At 49.7% G+C, this 23,279-nt stretch overlaps 1 long non-coding RNA gene across 1 annotated transcript in view; it reads right to left on the bottom strand.

The window, feature by feature from the left end:
* The window catches only part of LOC144128241 (uncharacterized), a 165,044-nt gene that overhangs the window by 120,721 nt on the left and 21,044 nt on the right, over positions 1–23,279 (bottom strand). The window lies entirely within an intron of this gene.

Here is a 23,279-nt window from a genome sequence, read left to right as displayed (position 1 = left end):
ACTTCTATGCAAGGATGAGGATGACTAACCACCGGCAGCGCATGATAATCGAGGAAGTGATTCATCGCCTCACGACCGAAGACTCCGAGCCCCTCCGAACCTTCTTCACCGGTCCGGCCGGCTGCGGCAAGACCTTCACCCTCCACCTCATCATGGACGTCTACAACAGATACTGCAAAAGCAAGAAGGTCGCTTACGGAGACGCCGAGATCTCGGGGGGTTAACGCCTACGTCGCCTGCGCCACGACGGGCAAGGCCGCGGTCGCCTTAAACGGAGTGACCGTCCACTCGCCCTTCAAGATGGTCATGTCCAACACCTGCGAGGACAAGGGCCTCTCCGCGGCCAACCTAAACACGTTCAGAACCCTCTTCAAGGGAGTGAGATGCGTAATCATCGACGAGGTCAGCATGCTCTCCTCCGATTTGCTCCGGCAGGTCGACCGAAGGCTCCGCCAAATCAGGGCCGACAGGATGAGAGAGCCCTTCGGGGCCTTCGACGTCATTCTGTGCGGAGACATGAGGCAACTGCCACCCGTTAGAGCGTCCGAGGTGTACGAAGGTACGAGGTGTACGAATGAAGCCGTGTTCAACACCGAGGTCATGGCGTGGTATACCCTCAAATACTTCCCCCTGACTCAAGTGGTCCGCCAGAGCGACGTGGTCTTCTCCAACCTTCTAACCAAGATCGGAGACGGCGCCATGCTGGAGGACTTTGAAGTGGAGCTCCTCGAGTCCAGATTCGTCGACGCGGAAGAGGCGGGAAGTCGCTCCGAAGCCGTGCGGCTCTACTACAGCAATGCGGACGTCGATGCCTACAACGACAAGATTGCAAAGCGCTCCCAAGACAAGGTAGACCACCCGGCCAGAGATTTCATAACCAGGTATAGGTCCCAGGACGAAAAGGACGCGGCGGCCAGAGCACTGGAAACGTCCGGCCGAGTCGAGACTGGGAATTTAACCGCGACCATTGCCCTGTGCGCAGAGAAACCGTACATGCTTCTAAAGAACATAGACATAACCGATAGCCTGGTAAACGGAATGGTCGGGAAACTGAAGCTCATCAAGTACGATGCCGGAGAGCCCTGCCGAGTCTGGCTGCGCTGCACCCCTGGAGTTGGAATCTTGGCCAAGGCAAAGCTGGCCCAGCTCGGCTACAGACGAAACATGAATGCCTGGATACCCATCGACCTCATGTCCATGCAATTCCAGCTGAAGGGAAAACTGCTGAAACACATGTCGGTGAAACGCACCCAGTTCCCCCTGGTACCCGCAAGCGCGATGACGATTCACAAATCCCAGGGAGGAACCTTCGACGCGGTCGTCTCCGAGTATGCGGCCAACCACCCCCAAAAGCTGGTCTATGTGGCCCTTAGCAGAGCCACGAGCCTGGAAGGCCTCTACTTGACCAACAAGGACGGCTGCCACAAGTTCACGCATAGAGGCCCAAACCCCGACAAGGCGCTTAAAGCAGAGTTTGAACGCTTACAGCAGCACCCTCTGGAAACGGCCTTTAGCCGCTGCGAAAGGCTAGTGGAGAAGAGCGCGGTCACCATAGCTACTCTAAACGTTAGATCGCTGCTCTTGCACAACTGCGAAATCACCTCGGATGCAATGCTCATGTCTGCGCATGCGCTGGTGTTTACGGAAACCGGGGCGGACAAAGACACCCCGGAGACGATTAAAGGCTTCACCCTGGTTGGTGCTGCGAAACGACCCGACCAAACCAGAAATGCCGGGGTGGCGATCTACGTCAGAGACCCCCTACGAGCTAAGGTCGTGACGCCGGCGGTGCCGGTGCAGCGAGGAGAAGCTCTCTGCGTAGAGATCCCGGCTCTCGACTTGGTCGTCTCTGGTGTATACGTCGCGCCCCAAACGAGCAACCAAGATGCAATCAACATCATGGCAGACAGACTGCCGCCGCGCACCGACAAAAGAATGTTAGTCTGCACGGGAGACTTCAATAAGGACCCGGTGAGAGACAGGACATTTCTGCAGGCCGTCGAAGAAAGATATGCCCTCGGCTTGTGTCAACTACAGCCAAAGTCCACGACTCAGTGGGGAAACAGTTTAGACTTGGTGTTGTGTAGAAATGCTCAAAGACAATACAGAATAAGTGACGTGCAAACCAAGAGTCATGCATTTACGGACCATAAGAGTGTGTTTGTCGGGCTGCAAAGAATAAAGTACGACAATTAACCTAAAACCACGTCTCCGTTACTTAGCCCCATCCACATTGAGGCAGCTGCTTAACATGCTTCGCATCCACTGGGCTTAACCTTGATCAGCCTCCAATTTGTTTGAATACGAGGTTGAGTCAAATAAAGACCACTAATTTTTTGTACTTGTGTTCACGTGGCACCATATTTCTTTTCAGTGCGTTCACCCATGCTTAGTGCAAGTTTGCAAGCGCTTAAAAGTGAGAAAAAAAATTCCTTTCGGACTCTGTGCAACCACTTGTGCATCGCATGGCATACCCTTTCATCAGAACAGAGTTTCTTGCCACACTGTGCTTCTTTGAGTGGTCCAGACAGGTTGAAGTTGCTCAGGTCAAGGTCTGCTGGGTATCTGCGATTTCTAACTCTGGCACGACGTTTGCATCACTCGCGGCTGCACGCGAGTCCCCATCACCAATGCGAGGGCAGTCTGATACCTCCGGCAGCATTGTGCACGCCATTGTGAAGCTGCTGCTCACCTTCTTGAGCACCTATTGCCCACAAAAATAGCTGAAAGCATTGCTCTATTATGGGCTGCAACCATACCTTCAGAAATTTGCTAGGAAGGAAAATGAGAGAGTAGGAGATGACGTGTGAGCTTTGGGTTCTGCTCGTTCATCGTCGTAGGCAAAGGACATAGCCAGACTTGTAAAATTTGCAGTAAGCTAGCTTCTTAGATAACCTTTTGTGGCACTACAGGGGGATGGGTTCGAGCGTGCATCGTTGGTTTTCTGACTACTCAATCCACCAAACCTTTTTCACAGGAATTACAGAGGGCAGCATCAACCATTTGCTGAATTTCAAATGCCAGCTTCTGTGCATAGCGAGAAAACAGCTTGGCAAAGCTGCCTTTCTACCCCGTGTCTACAGTACGTGGCAGGAAAGTGCAGCAAAGACGCGAAGCATAATTTAGGCTCGAGAAGGCTTCAGCGCTGCAGCAGTGATTTCCACCTCCAAAAAAAGGGGGGGCTGCCACAGTCAAGGACTTTTTTCCGCACAGGAACCGTGGACAAAACCTGAAAGCACAGCTTGAGCAAGTCTTCATTTTAAGCCCAGAAGCACCACAAACCATGACAATAATGGCGCGACTTGAGAACTGAGCCAAATTTGCCTCTGCATGGGAGAGACTAAGGTTTTTCTCATGAGATGCGAGGATTTGTTGTGCAAAATGTCGACTGAACTAGTGTGCACTCCATCATACAACTTCTTGCAGGGGAGTGAAAGCTATACAAATGCGAAGTGAATGCTAACCAGCTGCACACTTCCCTGCATTATTGCTGCTGTTCGCACTATTAAAGTGCCTGCGGAAAGATAGCTGTGCAAACAAATTATAAATAAAAGTTGTGAGTGCGCAAACATAGTCTTGGAGGTATTTTTTTTTAATGCCGTCAGATTATAGTCTTTGACGGCACGCTCATGGATGCTTGCGTGGCACACCTGCCGGGCACATCACTCCAATCTCTTGATGTGGCCTCTTTCATGTCGCGAATATGGCTCTGTAATTCGACATCATTTATGGTTCGACAAAAATTATGGGCTAACATCCCACAGCTATGAGCAGCGGAACACCACTTATTGAATCCTTCCCTAGCGGTTAACATGCAGCAGTGCAAGAGCTTACCTGACTAGGATGAAGAACTGGCCGCGCAGTGGTCCTGACCACAAGCCAATGGTGGAGGTGCCTGGCAAGTGCAGGGTGCTATAATGATGGATGCGGAAGACACTCAAACTTCAGGACACTCGTCAGGTCTGGGTGGTATAGGGTCATGAATTGTCATATTGCAGCAGAACACCTTCACGCAGCAGTCCACGTTGTTTTCATTTGACGCCAGGCCAAAGACGATTTTTTTTACGTCAAAGTATGCCTGACAGGTGATAGTGGTCCCTCGCAACATGTAGTCGTCCAAGACTACTCCTTTTGTGTCCCAAAACAGGGCCAGCATAATCGTGCCTGCTGATGATTCTTTTCGGAACTTCTTGGTGGTGAGGAATGGCATCATTCCGTTCTTTCTCTTTGTTTCTGGTTGGTGGCAGTGGCCCCAGATTTCGTCCCAGGTGACAATTCTTGTATGGAAGGCATCACCGTCTTGTTCAACATGCCGTAGAGGTTCACACGCATCAACACATTTGGTTAAATTCAGGAGTCGGCTGCCGGGGCGCCAGTCTTGCAGACACGTGAAATCTGAGCACATCATGTGCAATGCGGTATGCTGAACCATGACTGATGTTTAGAGCTGCTGCAACGTCACTCACCGATTTTCCATCACAATAGCTTTAATGGCTGCAATGGCTTCTGGAGTCTGAATGTGATGTGCTCGACCTGGACAAGGAGCATTGGCCACGGATGTTGCACCCTTTACGAACTTCTGTGTCCATTCGTACACTTGCTTCTGTGACAAACCTGGGTTGCCATACTTTACCTTCATTATGCGATGAATTTTGATAGGCTTCACAACTACACTGTGCAGAAACCAAACATAGAATGCTGCTCCTACCTGGCGCAACTTGCTATTGGAAAAGCCATTTCTTACACTGTTCCTGTGCCGATGTTTTTGCATCCACATCTGCACAATGCTGCCACCTAGTGAATATCTGGCACACTGTTAGGAATATGCGCCGTTGGGTACCCACCAGTGGCACAATGGGTACAAGCTTTCCCCTGCCTGGAGCTCGGTTTATCGGGGGTTGAAATGCTTGAAAAACGGGTGTTTGACCCCACCTTGAGTAATCGGAAAATACCTTGTGCCATGGTGCTCTTTGGCCATAGATGCCCTTGCACCCTAAAAGTCCATAATCATCATCATCATATTAGGAACATGCCTACCAACTTGTAGGCTACTGGTGCCATCTTTCACTTTTTTGTTAGTTTTGTGGTTTTCATTTGACTGACCATCACATTTGGTGTAGTAATTTAATTTTAGTTTGACTGATTTCATTTCAATTGCACAAGAGCAGTTTGGACAAAGAAAGCCATGGCTAACGTTTAGTCAGCACGAGGTGTAAGAAGAAGGCCGATCTTGCCAAGCACTTCACCTCCAAGAAGCCAAACATCATGATGGGAAAGAGTATTCACTAGATTATTGGTAAGGTACTTGGTGACACCAAGGCTGGAACCCTGCACCTCCTGTGCACGAGTCTGACGCTCAAGCCATGAGGCCACCACTGCTGATCATACCAGTTTCAGTTCCCTAAAGGCTCTTCAACATAGGACTATACAACAGGTCAAATCTCAAACATTGATAAACAAAATATCATTGGTTGCAAAGGTGATTAGTTATATTTTCAACAAAATGATGAGCAGACAATAGCAATGAATGTACTGATGAAAGGTGTCCAATGTCCAGTTTTTGTCTATTTTCTTGTTTAATGCAAGGTGGCCTGCTCTGCTGGAGCCTCCTGGTCGGGAAGTGGCTCAGTCTGAGCCTCTGCCGGAACCCGCAGCTTCAGACCCAGGGACACTTGCGTAGCTGCTGAAAATGCATGGCAATTATTATGGCACACAGAAAACAAAACACTACGTGATCAAAATACCATAGCAGTTTAATGCAGCAACAGTTTGGTCGGCATTTTATTTTTACCTACAAACTGGCCGGCGGCAGTACTACCGTGAGGTAACTGTGCCGGCATGCTGGCACTCCCTCTTGGTCTGTGTTCCCACTGCACGTTTTTCATCCTAGAGGAAGGTGAATGTGTTATACCAGGCATGTGAGAGCAGAATGTTTCCACTGCTGCAGAGATCAGTACAATAGAGCCAACATCATTCACCTCCAGAACCTTGCAGAACAGATCCCGTTCGAAATATTCAGCTCATTATATAGGCATATGCAGACTTGAAAGGAAATGATAATTTGTGAAATGGGAACTTATAAAGCTTAACCTAGCTACTGGCAAAAAGCAGCTGCTGCTTACAAGTAAACTTATCATGTAATAATTTTCCCACACTAGGGTGAGGTGTAGCATGAGTAGTGGACTGGCCTGTGGCACTATGATGCTGGGAGCTGCTTCATTTCAAAGGGGTACGGAAACAGCAAAACCACTTAAACAATCAAAAATGCGCCATGTTAGCTACATGCAAAACAAGTAATGACATTCTTTGAAGGGATGAAGATGCCAAATTTTTGTGCATTCTTTGTTTCAGACATTATGCATTGCCTCAGGAAGCATAATACACACAGCATGATTCATGTATACCCGGTAAATTATTCATTATTGCGTTATTTACTCTGAATGTTTCTGTCGCTAGGCGCCAGTCCGAGACCGGGCTGTTCTACAACATCACAACCATGGAATCGGAATCTGGGATGGTCACATGGCCCTCTAAGTTGTGACGCACACACTAAGTATTGACATTCACGTATTCGTGTCCAGTGGCTCTGATTTCGAAGACGTTTCTGCTTCAATCTACAACAAGAAGTTTGGCTAGCAGCAGTGAGGGGGATAAAGACGACTGCTTTGTTTGAAATTCGTTCAATCATTTCATGTTCGATATACTGGCTTGATATAACATGATATGCCAGCTTTGATATAACCAGGTAGACTTTCCAACACCAATTACACCAATTCTAATTGCTTTCTATGGTGTTCAAAAATAAATTGGTTCCGAACGGAACCAACTGGATTTTTTCCCAGGACTGCAGGCGGACATTCTGTGTTGTGCCAACATTTTGTAGCGAAAGCTGCATTGGCCACGAACTCGCAGTTTCGCCGTGCTCGCATTCCCACTGTGGTCGTGCCACACCACGTGACCAACCGTGTGACGAACCACGTGACAACAACTAGCCATACAACCAGACTAACCTGGAGTTGCAATCAAAATTAACCAAGGCTAATCAAGCCATGCCTTAACTTTTGCTATGTATATCCTGGCATAGCCGAACTAAGCCACTGCCAATTTTTTTACAGGGGATTTGAAATTGTGAGAATTGCACAAATTTAGGGAAGTGAAGCCTGCATCACACAGAAGGAACATAAGCTTAACATCTGCACATCACATTTTTCCTTTCACTTGTATACTCTATTAATGGTACCCTCCTGCTGAAGCCAGTGGAGCTTGTCCATTGAGCGAAGTTATGTCATTTAATCACAGCTGTGATGACTGAAATGATGAAAACAGCATAGTAGACAAACCTGCTAATATTTTTTTCAAAAACATTAGTTCACTGTTCTGTGTTAATATTGTTACGGTGTGGGATGCCACGGGGTGGCCACGGGCCCGCCCAGAGAAATATAGCTGCAGTACGGAGGAGAGCCGGCGAAGCACGACCGGCGGCGGCCAAGCTTTCTCGTTCTATCTCCCTCGTGCTAGAGCCGCGCGCTCGCCGCTCGCGCTCGCTCTCCGCCTCTTCTTTTACACCTTTCCACCGGGGGGGGGGGGGGGGGGGGGGGGGAGAAGTCAGGCCGTGCTTTGATGCAGGGTTTCCTGGGGCGATGCAATGTGGGCTCGCAGATAGGAAACGGTCACACTCTTCGTTGAATTCGAAGTGTGTGAGCTGGGCGAAGGTGTCTGCAGTCGCCGAAGAAGGTCCCACACCGGTTAGGCTAACTTCAGGGAGTTTTATGCATATTGAGCGGCGATCCGTTTATGGGACTGCATTGCGTGGGGAAGGCATGGAGCCAGCAGGCGACGACGGCACTGATGAGGACCCGGTAGCTAAGTCGGAGTCACCGCAGGCGCCGTAGACATATCGCTTCATGTTTGAAACATGCTCTGGGAAAATGTGGTGCACACCGCATGGTCGATGCTCTGGCAGGTCTTCGAGGCGGTATGTCACGGGGCCGAGTCGGGCAACGACACGGTAAGGGCCGCGGTATCGGGGCAAGAGCTTTGCGGCACGGCCAGTCGCACGGATGGTGCGGCGAACGAGGACCAAGTCACCGGGCCGGAAGGGGGGATGTGGTGGTGCTGCCGCGTTGGCCGCTTGCACACGCGCGTGAGCCGCGAGGAGGTTGCGCTGGGCGTCGAGGCGGGCGGAATGAAGTCGTTGAGCAGATTCAGTTGGTGACGCAGTGGGATGGGGAAGGCCCAACTGCGCGTCGAGAGGGATGGAGGGCGTTCTGCCATAGACGACTGATAACGGCGTCGCATGCGTTGTTTCTTGCGCTGCAGTGTTGACTGCAAAAGCTGCAGCAGAAACAAAACGATCCCAGTTTGTGTGGGACGGAGCGACGTAGGATGCGAGTATATCCGTGAGGGTACGGTTAACACGCTCCACGAGGCCATTGCACTGCGGATGATTGACGGATGTAGTGGAATGCGCAATGCCGAAGGAGCGGAGGGCTCGCTCGAATTCATGGGACATAAAGCAGCTCCCACGGTCCGTGATGAGGCGCCGGGGAACACCGTGCCGAAGAACGAGATGCTGTTCCACAAACGCGACGGCATGAGCGGACGACGTGTCTGGAACGGGCAGTGCTTCGACCCACTTGGAGAAGTAGTCGATCGCAACCAGAACATACCGGTTGCCGGCACGCGTCTTCGGAAACGGGCCCAAATGATCCAGTCCAACCAGCTCGAAAGGTGAACTTGGTGGCGAAAAAGCCTGCGGGGGTGGCTTGGTTACGCCTGTGGACGGTTTTCTGTACTGGCATGTCTGGCAGGACGCCACGTGTTCCTTGACATCTCTGGACATATTAGGCCACCAAAACCGCTCCGACACTCGTGCGTAGGTCTTGCCGCGACCAAGGTGACCAGCCGTGGGAGCGTCGTGTAAGCCGCGCAAGATTTGCGACCGCAGTGTTGCCGGCACAACTGGCAACCAGACGGGTGGTCGACCACGGAGCCGCTTCACATGACACAAGAGATCGTCCTTCATTCGATAGACCCGGCGTAGCTGGCGGAGGCCTGCGCCGGCGGCGGTGCCAAGGGAGTGGATTATGGCAGCAATGGCGGGATCTTGCGTTTGTGCAGTCCTCAGGTCCGTCAAAGCCGTCACGGAACAAGGGTGGCGAGAAAGGAAATCGGCATCTTGATGGGCAGAGCCGCGCCGATGCACTATTGTGAAATTGTACTCTTGAAGTTGCAGGGACCAGCGTGCAATCTTGGCATTCAAATGTTTGGCGGACTGCAGCCAAGTGAGAGCGCTATTGTCCGTGACTATGGTGAAGTGACGGCCGTACAGGTAGGGACGGAACTTCTCGACGGCCCAGACAACGGCGAGGCACTCGAGTTCTGAAGAGTGGCGGCGGCGCTCAACGTCGGAAAGCTGGCGGCTGGCATAAGCTAGGACTTTGTGGTCACCAGACTCGTCTTCTTGCAGGAGGACAGCGCCGAGCCCATCTTGGCTGGCATCCGTGTGGAGGACGATGGGGGCCGATTCGTCGTAATGGGCCAATGTAGGAGGCTCGAGGAGGGCGTGCTTGATGTCAAGAAACGCGAGCTGTTGGGCCTGCGTCCAACTCCACGGTGCATTCTTCTTCAGCAGGGCGGTCAATGGAGCGCTGCGCTTGGCAAAGTCCGGAATGAAACGACGGAAATACGAAGCAAATCCAAGGAAACTTTTGAGCTCCTTGGCGGTGGTGGGAGCTTCGTAAGCTGTAAGCGCTTTTAGCTTTTCAGGGTCGGGACGGATGCCATGCCGGCTCACAACGTGACCCAAGTACGTCACGTCCGCGAAACCGAAGAAACATTTTTTTTGGTTTTAAGCGAAGCCCAGCAGAGGTAAGGGCTTCGAGGACGAGTTTGAGGCGTCTCTGGTGTTCTTCAAATGTAGCCGCGTAGACAATTACGTCATCCAGGTAGACCAACGCCATAGTCCACTTCAAATGGCCTAAGACTCGGTCCATGAGACGCTGGAAGGTGGCTGGAGCGTTCGAGAGACCGAAGGGCATACGGTTGAACTGGTAAAGGCCGTCGGGAGTCACGAAAGCCGTCTTTTCCGCATCATCGGGGTGAACAGGCACCTGCCAGTAGCCCGAGAGCAGATCTAGCGTGGAAAAATAACGGGCCCCCTTCAGGCGGTCAAGCGCGTCGTCGAGGCGAGGCAGCGGGTACACGTCGCAATTAGTAATAGCATTTATCTTCCGATAGTCAACGCAGAAGCGGAGTGTTCCATCCTTCTTGCGCACAAGGACGACAGGGGAGGACCAAGGACTACAAGAAGGGGCAATGATTCCCTGGTCAAGCATGTCGCACACGTGCTGCTGGATGACTCTCCGTTCGGCTGGCGCTACACGGCGAGGTTGGTGATGAACGGGCCCGCGGTTTTCGGTGTTGATCCGGTGTTGAGCCCAGGAAGTGCACCCGAGTTCACCGGCGCTGAGAGCAAGACAACTGCGATGCTCGAGCAGCAAGGTCTTCAGAGAGGCGAGCTCCGCGCAGGTCAGGCTGGGTCCAAAGTTAAATTCTTCCCATGATAGGATCGCCGGCGCTGGAGGGTGGCGAGGCGGGGCTTCAGGTTGCAGAGACGCCACTGGTGACCCGGGGTCCAAAACTGAGGCTGTACCCAATTGCGTGCCGGGAGTCAGCGCGAGAGGTACGCTGCTGATGTTGAGAAGAAATACGTGGGCCTCTCCTTTGAGCACAGGCAGAAGGCTTCGAGGGGAGGTCATCTGACGGGCTGGAGCTGAACACCGGATGGGTTCGAACAGCACGTCTGCTGTGACCGGACTGTCAAGCTTGGCATACACCCACGTTGCCGCACCCGGTGGCAGGGTCACGGCGGACGCCACAGTCACGGTAGTGACGTCGAACGGCTTGACTCGACACGGCCACTTCGTCGCGAGGTCACGCAGAGATGCTGAGGCACGCTTGGTCGCCGACACCAGGGACTGCCACAGGGCGACACCGAGGCTGGAAACCCGGCTAAGCCAGCCCGGCCCACAGAGAGTTCGGCTCGCCCGTGGTTTGGTTCTAGTAAAATTAAGGACGACTCCGGCTTGCTGGCACCACCCGCACCCGAGGACCACTGGCCAAATAGGGCTGTCTGCGACAACAAACTCGGTGGAGATGGTATTTCCGAGTGCTGTCAGGTTGACGACGACACGTCCGACTTGCTCCACAGGGGTGCCGTTAAAAGCTAAGAGCCGGGTTTTGGCGGCTGGCAGAAGCAGGTGGGGCGCGTTAGCAACAAACGATTTGTGCAGTACATTGACAGCCGCTTCAGTGTCAACCAAGGCCTTTACGTGCCGGTCAAGCAGGGCGACGTCGACGAGCACGTAAGGAGCATCAGTGGTAATCGGAGCCGACGAAAGGAGGGGACGCGGAGAACGAAGGAGTGTGGGGACGGAACGGTGCCCCCGGAGTTCCGCCAAATTGTTTCCCGACGTTGGAGGGCCGGCACAGTCCCTCGCGTAGTGTCCCCGCAGGCCGCAGCGGAAGCAGGTCATGCGGACGTCGTTACGCAGGCGTCGGATAGAGGCCGCAGTTGGGGCTGCGGACCGAGGAGCCTGCACCCGGACGCTGCGCTCGGCAGACGGTGGCGACCCCCGCGTGGCCAGCAGTCACTTCCGCCTCGATGGCGAGCGCCATGGCGGCGCGGACGGAATCAGGACGGCCAGAGCGGACCAAGCGCTGCACCTCGGGGAGTCGGATGGCGTCGACAAACGCCTCGGTGCCGACCAGGGCCACGGCGTTCTGAGGCGCTCCCGGCAGCGACTGCAGAGCCAGGCGCTCAATGGCGGCGGCGAGGTCCTGGTACGTCTCCCCGGGCTCTTGACGGCGGGCTCGCAGGCGGTGGTACTGCACACGGGGTTGACCCGGGGCACCATAGTGGTCGGCGAGGAGGCCCGCCAGAACAGTGTAAGAGCCCAGCTGGTCGGGCGGCACGTTCTGCAGCAGCTCGGTGGCGCGGCCCCTCAGTTTTGCAACGAGCATCCATGCCTTCATTTGCTCGTCCCAGCCTCTCGCCGCCGCAATACCGTCCACCTGGATGCGGTAAGCATCCCACGAGATGGTGCCGTCAAATGTGGGCAATTCCACAACGTCCAACGAACACTGCGGCGAGGACGCACCCGCGCCGAGCACACCATTGGCGGCCACGACCGCAGGCCCAGCGACGGCAGAGCCGTAAACAGCGGCGGCGGGGACGCCCAAAGGCACCTGACCTGTGCTCGGCTCGGCTGGCACCAGGCGACGGAGTTCGCGCCGGAGAGCTTCCATCTCCCCAGCCTGGGCAGTCAGACGGGCCTCCCATGCGTCCATCCGTTAGGTGACTGTATCCAGGAGGCGCTCAACACCGGCGTCCGGCTGCTGCGAAGAGCCGAGCCCCTCCGAGCGCCTAGGTATAGCGGCGCCGGCCGCCGCGTCGTCGGCGCTATCGGCTGATGGTGGACTCCTGTCGTCTGGCACGTCGGGTGCTTGACTCTGGAAGCGGGTGAGCGGCATGATCCCACCGCTGCCACCAAAATGTTACGGTGTGGGATGCCACGGGGTGGCCACGGGCCCGCCCAGAGAAATATAGCAGCAGTACGGAGGAGAGCCGGCGAAGCACGACCGGCGGCGGCGAAGCTTTCTCGTTCTATCTCCCTCGTGCTAGAGCCGCGCGCTCGCCGCTCGCGCTCGCTCTCCGCCTCTTCTTTTATTCCCGTATCAATATAGACAACATGCAGATCCCAGTCAAGGCAAAAATTTCCAGCTGTGCATTGGTCCTTCCAATCAGCTTACCTTTTTTTGTTTGCAATGCTCAAGGCATTCCATATGGACAGTCTATCTGAAGCTCCCAATGCTTGAAACTACACGACTGAGTTTTATGATTGGCAAGTCTAATTTGTACCCAATTTTTCTCACTGAAACATCAGCCACTTGAAATCTCTAACCATATGTCCAATTGGAATCTCAAGAACCAGTTGGATTTATCCAACTATTTTTGGAAATTTCAGTTGGTTGCAAGATTCAAATTGGTGCAACCTCTCCCAGTGTTAATTTTAGAAATCAATTGGCTAATCCAACTGGATAGGCCAATTACATTGTTAAGTCCAGTAGAGTCCGTATGGATCCGATTGGCTGTCCGATGATTCCATTTGGATCCAATTGAAACCAAATGGAATTCCCAACTGGTTCGAATGTCTTTTTTTTTCACCAGGAATTAAAACGGTGGAAAACAGACGACGAAGGATGCAAAAACGAGGGCTGAATCTTCTGCCTCTTGTTCTGTGCGTTCAGGTGCATGTGGCCGTAGTATACAGCAAGTTCAGAACTGCAAGCTGTCAGTAGCATTCATGTTCTGTTGTGCTTGCTAGGCAGCTGGTGAAACAGTTTCATTCTCACCTTAGCCCTTGGATCAGCTACTTTGTACAGGCTGCGGGTGTTCTCAAATTGCAGTATATATTTTTGTACACTTTCATGTGGACGCGCATGCATGACGTCGGCAGTGTGAAAAGCGCACTGCAAGCCTATGGTAGGTCTTCCATGACATTTCCACAGTAGGAAGGCAGTCATGCTTTGAGGTATGCTGAAAAATATCTGAGAAGGATCACAAGTATGGACCATCGCCCCTCATTTGGCTCACCGAAGAAAAAATTTCCTAGTGCATAGATAGCGAGACGTCAGCAGGCAAGGCTGGATTTCAGTGTGTTTCATTCGAGTGCTTGTCCTCTGCAGCAAGGCTGTAGCATACAGATGTGATATTCAGCTTTCCAATAAGGGCGCCCTAGGCATCACCACATTGCTCACTGGGCTGTGTTATGCACCCCGAGCTAGAGTGATGGAAGCAGCAGTGGAACTGGTTTGCAACAGCTCAGAGAGGTGGTGTCTCGACATTTCGCTCGCCCGATGGAAAGGTCTATAGCTGGAAGGCAGCATGACTTCAGTTGAGCGGAACGCACCAATTTTTTTCCACTTGCAGCCTGCAGGAATCAATTCACGAATGCAGATATTGCAACTGCAACAGCAGAGCCGATCACGAGGGTCACAAGAATGATAATCAACAGCACAGCATATCATCTGATGAGCATTGTATGTGCAGTGTTTTACCGAGATGTGGTGTTGAATGAAATAAGTTGGAGCGCATCTGCTGCTGATATGCTTTTGAGGATCCCTCACAGCTTATGTATACATTTCACAACAGCACACAACGTACCAAAGGGCACACGCTTGCATCGTCACCAATGTATACGTGTGAGAGTGCAATCAATAGTTTGTTCTGCAGCCTGCACTTGCCCTTGACAACTTCGCATAGTTTATTTCGCATCTACGGAGCATATTTCTATTGTTTAGTTTATGAGGGTTTAACGTCCCAAAGCGACTTGGGCTATGAGGGACGCCGTAGTGATGGTCTCCGGAAATTTCGACCACCTGGGGTTCTTTAACGTGCACTGACATCGCATAGTACATGGGCCTCTAGCATGTTGCCTCCATAGAAATTCAACTGCCGCGGCCGAAATTGAAACCGCATATATGTATGCTGTAATGAGACAGCCACACGCAATGTAGGAGAGAGCATCTGCCTTTCAGTAAAGGGTGGAAAAGCATAGAGTTTATGAAGGCTAACTTGAGGCAGCCTGCACTTGCACGTTGCCGGCTGACTTGGGGCACCGGCAGACTAGTTTACTTTTCCGGCCGCGTTTCCAGTCTGTGCAAGTTGTGCCTCTGATTGCCCAGAGAGCTCTATTGCAGTTGCGTCATAGAAATGACATACCTGTGCTAATTTAATTTTTTTTGCGGAAGGCTTTTAGGACTTCCGATTTTCTCGGCAACATAGCCACCTCTTTCGCACAAAAAAAACACTGGCAGTGTTCACATGGAACAAGCTATCCATCTTGCTTAGTTTGCTATTTCCATGCTGAGTGTCCCTTCAGTTCGGTCAGTGATCGGAACAAAACCTCGACTGCCCCACCGGATGTTTCTTTTCCTGTACTATGAGTGCAGGATACCAGCAACAGCACATATGCTTGAGTGATAGCCCTTATTCTAGAGGTTTCATGGTTTACAGTGCCACGCTGCCTAGTCTAACCTTACTGCATGCATGGCTGTGAAGAATTTCTCTGCATTTTGTGCTACATTGAAAGCTGCATTCAGCATATTCAGCAGTTGGCACCCAAATATAAATATGTACAGTTGGGAGCAATATGATTCGAAACACAGGAGTGCGCGGCCTCTGCGCTTCAAAAAGCGCTGTCACCAACAGCCGAAAAGAATGGGCAGCACCAGGGGCATGTGCGGAAAGGGCAGCCGGCCATGCTTACAGGGCGTGCACTTTTGCCGCTCATTCTCGGCAACAACGGTCTGTGAAGTGACAGCCATGTGCTCTCTCTCATATTGCTTCTGTCTGTACTAGTGGTATGTGGAATATGAACAGTCGAAACAGGAGTTATGTCAGCATGTCAGCACGCCATAAGATACCATCATGTATCCGATAAACAACTAAGAACTTCAGCTACACTGCATTATTGTACAAACAATGGAGACCAGGGTAATGCACTTTGATCTCCCACCATTTTGTCCAATTTCCACCCCACTGCTAAGCAAAGTAGAACTTAATGACATTCTTTTTTCACAATATTTTTTTGTCTGCGTTCACGATTCTGTATTATGGATGACTGACTCACTTTATAAGGACATTTTTTCTCATGAACCAAACTGCCCATATTAATGAGGTACCACTGTACAGGCTTGAGGCAATGCTATCCATTAGAAAGCGCGTGTGCAAGTGGTGTGTTGTCCCTTGCAAAGTACAGATTGAAGTTGTAGCAGATCACAGTCGGCAGAAGTCTGTTCTTGCAGGATTACTTCACCATTTTAGTGAAAGCTGCATATATGTCTTCAAATGTTTAATTAAGGTTAGGAAAATTATACTTCGAAGCTCATTTGTAGAGTTTCACAGGTGTACTCTAGAAAACAAACGACGTTAAGAGCTCTGTAAGTACATTTGACTAAAACAAAAAGTAACACCGTTGTAACATTTCGGTGCTAATTTTGGTGTCTTTGGTAATCATGATAAAGGAGGACGTGCCATGCAGCAGGTACATTTGAACAGCACTGATTGTAGTTCTGACCCTACAACCAAACGTGCCAAGATTTACTTTACTGCAGCATCCTCAAAGGGTGGAGGTGTTCTAAATCACGAACGCACTGCATTAATACCTTTTCTGGGCTAGTTGGTACATACTTGAATTAGAGAAAACCTAGCGCCAAAACCATGCAAACCACAAGGACAAACGACGACGAGACACGTACAAGCGCTTGTATCTCATCGTGGTTCGGCCTTTTTGTTTGCATAGTTTTAGCGCTAGGTTTTCTCTAATTCAAGAACACACTGCAGGCATACAGATATATTTGCAATGATAACAGGCTCTAGATTGTGGATATTCAAATGAGGGATCGTGAGTGACCGTCTATAAGCTTGAACTACAGAAACTCGCAGAAGCACAAAAATATAGTCCGGATATGGATCAGGCTCCTTTGTGCACACTGGCGAATACTAAAACAAGGCACACTTACTGCACAGCTGGTAAGAGCTGCCAACGCTGCACTCTGACATGTTGCGTCAATTTTCTTAGGGCAGGGTAAACTTCTGTACAAAAAATGCAATGTTTTAAACTAATAAATGATTCTACTAATATGACTGCACTATGTATCAAAGATGTGGCAGAGCTATGTGACATAAGTGCCAGATATACGGTCACTTTTTGATGCGGCAATAGCAGTTAAAGCACGCGGAAGACGGAAAATATTTCACCGGCGCAAAGCTGAGGGACTTATTTGTTATGAAGAAAGGATAACAACAAAAAAATCTGGAATTTCACGATCTGATAAGCAGCTTCAGCTACGAGAAACGCCAGAGTAGAAATGCTCACCGCATATTTCAACCACACTAGGTCATTTTGACATCTTGACAATATATGACACAGAATAAGAACCTTTTTTCACTCGTCCCTATTGACGTGGGCCTATAGCGGACGGGACCGAACCCGTATCACCAGTATCTCGAAGCTCATCGCATGCCCTACAAATAAAAAAAAAAAGCCTTTTTTCAATTCACCTGGCGCACGACATGCTGTCAAACTTCGTCCGAAACCAAATCTCCATCACAGCAATGCCTACTTGCCTGTTGTCCACGAGAAATCACCGACGAATACACGACTGTGCAAAAGCCGCGTGCACGATGAAAACAAAACTGCGCCGCCCAGTGGTTAGCGCGTTCGGCTAATGATCCGGAGTACCTGGTTTTGAACCCTACCACCGCAGCCGTGTTTCCATGGAGGCGAAACGCAAAGGCAACCGTGTGCTGTGCGATGTCAGTGCACGTTAAAGATCCCCAGGTGGTCGAAATTATTCCGGAGACCTTTAGTGCGGGAACTTTTTCTTCTCTCAGGCAGTCTTTTATCCCTTTCCTTACGGCCGCATTCAGGTGTACGCCGAGATGTGCGACAGATATTGTGCCATTTCGTTTCCCCAAAATACAATTTTCAATTTTTCTCGCAGCCACGCAAATGCCTGCGAAAGCGGACACCAATCTTTGTCGCTATATGGCGCAAGCTGGCCACGTCATGCGGTAGGTAGAAGCAAAGTAGAAGGTGTAACAATGGCGGCTGACCCCAACAAAATTGTCACTAGGAGGTCCAGGAAGAAAACTACAAAACAGAAATTTAACACCAGGATCAGGCACATAAACATGCAAGGCAGTAGAAAGAGAGCGAAGTGGTTAGAAATAGAACACCAGTTAAAGGACGAAGTAGGTGTAGACGCGTTATGTGAGACACATCTCAGGGATCTAAAAGATCCACCATTTATTGATGGCTATGTCTGGGAAGGGAGCAACAGAAGAACAACGGAGAGGAAGGGAGGAGGAGGAGTAAGTATGCTGATACATCAAGGAACAAATTGGCAAAGAACATGTCTGGGTATCAGGTACAATTGCCAGTAAAAGGACATGGCTAGTAGTAGTTTATTTAGGGACAGGGGACAAATGCAGGCAAGAGAACACGGATCTAGTTAAGTGTCTCAATGACGATATAAAGCAGTTTAGAGAAGGCGCCGATATTAATCTGCTGGGTGACATGAATGGCCACATCGAGGATCTGGATGGATACACAGATTGTAACGGGAAGATGGTGCTAGACTTCTGTGAGTGACACAACCTAGTATTGTAAATAGAGAAACTAAGTGTGAGGGACAAATCACGTGGGAATCATTGAACAGGCAAACGACCATTGACTACTGCTTAATGTCGCAGGGGATGTATAGCAAGCTCGCAGTAATGGATATAGACGAAGAGGGGAAGTACAGCCTCGGAAGTGATCATAAGGATGCTAGTCTACAGTTGGGAGCCCTGCTCAAAAGAGAAATGAAGGGGAGTCAAAAAGAGTACGCAAAATTAAATGACGAACAAATAGCGCAGATAGCGGCCGGCATAGAGGAAGCAATAGAGACACATCCCATGAAAAAGTGAGATCATAATCACTTAGAACTACTCATTAGTACAAAAATAAAAGATGCAAAAGGAGTAAACCTTTGGAGAGGAAGCCACAAAGTTGGTGGAATAAGGAAATTATGGAGGCCATCAAACAACGACGGTTGGCTTCACTGGAACACAGAGAAGCAAAGAGGGCTAGTTATCTTAAGCGGAATTAGGCCAAAAATGGGAATCTTATCGACAAAAGAAACAACAAGTGCAGGTCCTCATAAAGGCTAAAATAAAGCAGTCCTCTGATCGCTGGCTGGCTGAAGTTCGCGATGCAACTATAGGGGGGTCAAGAAAATTCTGGAAACATATAAGCTGCCTGGATAAATTAAATCACAGAAAGCAGGAACAGATTCACGATGCCGAGGAAAAATGTTTAGAGGGAGATGACGCTGTGAAATACGTTGCATCAGTTATAGCTGAGTCATTTAGGAAATAGGATAGGGTAATCGCCCCAGATGAGAAAGTAACACAGGATAGCAGAATAGAAAACAGCTTAAAACTGACCAATCTTGACTGGAAAAAGGCGAAAAGCCATTTCGTAGGGGTAGACGAAATTCCAATCAGGCTAATTAATGAACTTGGCCCAAGAGGCAAGGAAACGCTGATGAAATCATTGGAGGCAGTCATAAAAAATTAGCAAATTCCGCACTGCTGGAAGCAGAGCAAAATGAATCCAATTTATAAAGGTAAAGGTAATAAGATGAACATAAAATCCTTCCGTCTGGTTACGATAACATCAGTTATATACAGGCTAGCGATGCAGGCAGTGAAATTCAAAATGAAGTCATAGGTAGAAAGTAATCGAATACTCGAAGAACTTCAGAACGGGTTCAGAAGTGGTAGGTGCTTATATGATAGCTTACCCAGTGCATAGAAATAGCTAAGGCGGAAAACAGACCTCTGTATTTAGCTTTCCTGGACATAAACGGTGCATACGACAACGTGAAAAGGGAACTCCTGTGGAACATATTAAAAGGTGAAGGTTTCGGTCATGAGGTAACCGATTTTCTAAAGGAAATATATCGAGAAAATAAAGCTGAGATAACATGGGTAGGAATTAGGAGTACGACAACTGTCGAGGATTAAGGCAAGTTTGTCCTCTAGCTACCACCGCTGCTGTCCATGCTTTATATGATAAGTATGGAAAGAAGGCTACAAGGAAGCAATCTAGGTCATAATCTGTCGTACAGATTAGGCGGAAGGGTTGTTGAGCAACGACTACCGGGTTTAATGTATGTATGTGGACGATATTCTACTGTTCAGATAGCCAGGAAGATTCGCAAATTCTGGTTAATTGCTGTGGAGACGAAGAATGAGACAGCCTAGGTTTCAGTTTTAGCGCAACTAAGTCGGGTGTGACGATTTTCGACGCTACAAAGCCATGAATACAATACAAAGCCATGAAGTACCCAGAGTGGCCGAATGCAAATATCTGGGGGTATGGGTAAACGAAGGGCAGATGTACACGCAAAAGCACGAAGACTCTCTCATAGCAAAAGGGCAAAGAGATTACTGCTGGGATAATGAAGCATATAGGGCATTATATGGGTGTACAACAAATATGAAGTACTGAGAGGTAAAATTTCGAAAGGAATAATGGTGCCGGGCTTACTCTCGGGAATGTGGTTCAGTCGAGATTAGAAGTAAATCAGAGAGCTGTTCGAAGATTAGCACTAGGTGTCCACGGGAAAACCACAAACGAGGCAGTGCAGGGGGATATGGGATGGGCATCGTTCGAAGTACTGGAAGCTCAGAGTAAAATACTATACGAAGAACGCCTGAGGAAATTGGACGATAACAGGTGGGCAGCTAAGGTATTTAAATACCTATACAGAAAGAGCGTTGACTCACAGTGGCGGAAAAGAACTGAAAAGCTAACCAGTAAGTATGCCAGACATGAGGACAGAGAAAGAAGGAGCATTAAACAACAGGTTAAAAACGATGAAAGTAAAAATTGGACAGATTCAATGGAAAAGAAGCATAGTGTAGAACTATATCGATACTGGAAAACGCAGATCAGGAAGGAAGCATTTTATGATAGCTCAGGAGGAAACCTACCCAGTGCCCTTCTCTTTGAAGCTAGGTCAGGATGTCTTGGAGTACGCAGCTACAAAAGAAATTTAACGAAGATGACACATGTACTGTGTGTGATAAATCTGTAGGAACAATAGAACACCTCACACTAAAATGTGATGGCATCCATCCCAATGTCAAAGCAGGCACAGTCACTCTTCCCGAGGCCGGAGGGTTTAGAGATAATAGTCATGTAAATAAATCTGCGGTGGTAATTAGCAAAAAGCAGTTGGAAGATTGCTGTCTCAAAAGCAGAGAGGTGACATAAGGTTAAAAGTGTAGGGCGACGTTTTTAAAGAAAAAGGCGAATTTTAATAATTCACAACTCAGTTAAACAAAAATAAAAAAAGCATTTCGAGCAAACCGATGCACACGCATCTCGCCGAACGGCCCGGAACTAGGAGTACCCAGCATACCTTGCGGACCGTTCAGATTGGGCAATACCTACTACCCCGTTTCAAAGGGGACGCTCCTACCTTCCATCCATCCATCCATGCGTGCACAAATTTTCGGTTATCTATCACGACGTTGTATGTACGCCTAAAAAAAATGTCAAGAAAATGATAATCCATCACAGTGCCGCACACACTCGCGTGCCTGCTGCCTTGCCTTTGCATTGGGAAGAAACATAGTCGGTAGAGTCCTCGGTCTACGCATGGCCTTCCTACTGAGTCCAAACTGCCGCATCAACGCTGGGTCATAAAAGTAAGCGTCAGGCGCGAAGTGTCGACCACAAACATAGAGATTTCGGCGGGTGTCCGTAGGTGGCAGTCCAACGCGTTCCATCCAGGCAGCTCGCACACGCACGTCCTTCGGAATACTGTGCCTGTGTTCTTGCCAGTCACTGGCTTCGCAGCCGACGACACAGCACGGTCGAGGATCCATGCATCTGGGGCTACGCGGACATTCGAAAGCCACGGCGCCAAACGAGGGCACTCGACGAAAACTGGCCTGAGGAAACGCGTCACGTTCCAAATGTCTAGTTCTCAATCCACTCGCCAAATGGCGCCACCCGCGTGCGGCCGCCGATAAGAGTGAAAGCAGTGTGAACGGCGAAAATATCGAGGGGTATTTTTTAAAATGACCAAAGCGAGGCATCTGCACATGTGAGCATTCGGCGCTCTAGCTCTTTTTTTTTTTTTCAGTTCGCGCAAACTCTGTCTCTGCGTGTTTTTGCGTCGCTGCTCTTCGATCGAAGGCACTCCTGCGCGGCTTCTGACATGAGCAAGTTGGGAAATTATATTTTTGTTTGTCAAAGTAGGCCATATTTCAAGCAATTTAGCCTCAGCACGCTGGCCGGTGTCACGAATTACTTAAGGGCGCGCCCACTTTCTCGGCGGCCGCTGTGACGCGGTTAGTTTCGGTTTCGTCTTGTGTGAATCTAGCGCGCTCGTGAGTTTATTTGGCTGCCAACACTACACACATAACTTCTTTCGAGTGTGATTAGTTGACGGTGGAGCAAAATGAGGTCAACTTGGAAAAACGGGAACTTGTCGAAGAATAATAATTAAAGAGTCCCTGAAAAAGGCTGTTTGAGGTTATCTATAAAATGATCACATTACGTATAGGGTGCACGCCAACGAGCGTTCATGCCGCGTACAAGACCTCAAAAGCGAGCCGATAATTTGCAATAGAATTTTGAAAACTCCCGCCTCCGCGACTAGCGGCGACCTGCGGTGCTGGGCTTTCGCCCGAATCCGCGCTCGTTACGTCAGCACCGGACTTCTAGCATTGCTTCGCTCGCCTCGGCAGCCGTCGGAGGGGGCGAGTGCGAGGGGCCGGCGGAGGAGCGCCGGCATTCCAGCGTGCAAAAAGTGACGAGAAGAGAGGGGAAAGACGCGAAGACGCCGAAATTCAAATTTCCGCTACAGATAACTCAGCTTCCACAAAACGCATGTAGAAAATCCTTGCTGGAGGATATTTGTGAAGCGGCGTCCTTTTAGCATCCTAAGCACATCACATCTTTGTTGAGTCCCCCTTTCACAGTCCCTTTCAGCGTTCTGGTAGCACGGCAGCGCGCTTTTCAGAACAGCTGGGATAAAAACGTGCAGCATTAAATGTTTGAAAACCAGGAATTTGAGCGCCAAAAATCCTCGCACCCCCGCATAATTGTTCCCAGTGCGCCTAGAAGGCAATCTGAGCGTCTGACTGGCAAACAGGTAAAGCCCAATTTCACAGCCAAGTCTTGAACAAACATCTTGAAAGTCCAGTTAAACCACATGTGTGCCTTCTACAGAACATAATTTTCTAGTGCACAATTAATCTGAAGAGACCGTACTAAATACTAAAAAAATGTTGATAATCATCAGCCCGAGTACGCCCACTGCAGGAAATCGGTCCCTTATATTTCTTCAATTAACCCAATCTTGTGCCAGATACGGCCCCTCTCCCTGAAAACTCCAGAATTTCATCTGCAAACCTAGTTTTCTGCTTTTCCCTACTGCTACGCTTGCCGTTAACAAGCGGATAGCTTAATTGTTTCTTATTCCAAAAGGGGTGTTTTCACTCAACTTACTACTTTAAACCAGTTTTAAGGGTTGTTATTCATGCTGGCAATGCTAGGTATGAGAAAAGTACTGAAAGTACCTTTCGGAAGTAAAGAAGACCTTATTGGCATCACTGTATCAAGTCCTACCTGCGATAACGACATCCT

The sequence above is a fragment of the Amblyomma americanum genome, chromosome 4 (assembly GCF_052857255.1).
Source record: "Amblyomma americanum isolate KBUSLIRL-KWMA chromosome 4, ASM5285725v1, whole genome shotgun sequence".
In the NCBI taxonomy this organism is placed as follows: domain Eukaryota; kingdom Metazoa; phylum Arthropoda; class Arachnida; order Ixodida; family Ixodidae; genus Amblyomma; species Amblyomma americanum.
Note: the sequence above shows the minus strand (reverse complement) of the source record. Positions and strands in the feature narration are given on the sequence as shown.